Here is a 900-nt window from a genome sequence, read left to right on the forward strand (position 1 = left end):
ATGAAGGATGTCATCGCCGAAGCCAATGCAGCCGGACACAAGATAAGACGAGTACGTTCAGACAACGCCAAGGTGTTTATCGGAAAGGATATGAAGAAAATACTTCGAGAGCATTCGATCTTCCATGAGACATCAACGACATACTGTCCGGAACAAAATGGACGCGCAGAACGTCAGAACCGGACCATAGTTGAAATGGCAAGAACAATAATGGCCGGAGCTGAATTGCCTCAAGGGCTATGGGGTGAAGCTGTTAACACAGCTGCTCACATTCGAAACCTTATTCCGCTGGAAAGATTAGGTGAAAGAACTCCGATGAAACTATGGACTGATAAAAAGCCGGACGTCTCATATTTGCGCATTATAGGCAGCAAGGCATATGTGCTCATTAACGAGAAACGCTCAAAGTTTGAGAAGAAGAGTCAAGAATTGGTATTAGTTGGTTACGCATGGAAACAAAAGGCCTACCGCGTTTGGCAACGCGGGACTCGGAAGGTAATTGTTAGTCGTGACGTAAGGATCATTGAGCCTAATCCTAAGCAACAGGCAATCGTCGTAACAACAGAGTCGAAAGACGAAGATGAAGATGATACATTGGACAGCGACTCACCGAGCAACTTTGAAACCTGTAAATCAGATTTGTCAACATCAATGAGCGATGAAGCTAAGTCAGACAAAGAAGATTTAATCGACAATATTAGTTCTCGAACACGCAGCAAATCACAACAAATCAAGGCTGATGGTATTGAAGACCCTACACGACGCAGCAAGTCACAACAAATCAAAACTGACAATATTGCAGATCGAACACGAAGCAAGGGCACGTTGAACATTACTACAGCAGCAAGTGCATATATAGCGGATATCACGATTCCAACTACTGTCGTAGAAGCAAAATCA

The sequence above is a fragment of the Wasmannia auropunctata genome, unplaced genomic scaffold (genome assembly GCF_000956235.1).
Source record: "Wasmannia auropunctata unplaced genomic scaffold, wasmannia.A_1.0 LD336090.1, whole genome shotgun sequence".
In the NCBI taxonomy this organism is placed as follows: Eukaryota; Metazoa; Arthropoda; class Insecta; order Hymenoptera; family Formicidae; genus Wasmannia; species Wasmannia auropunctata.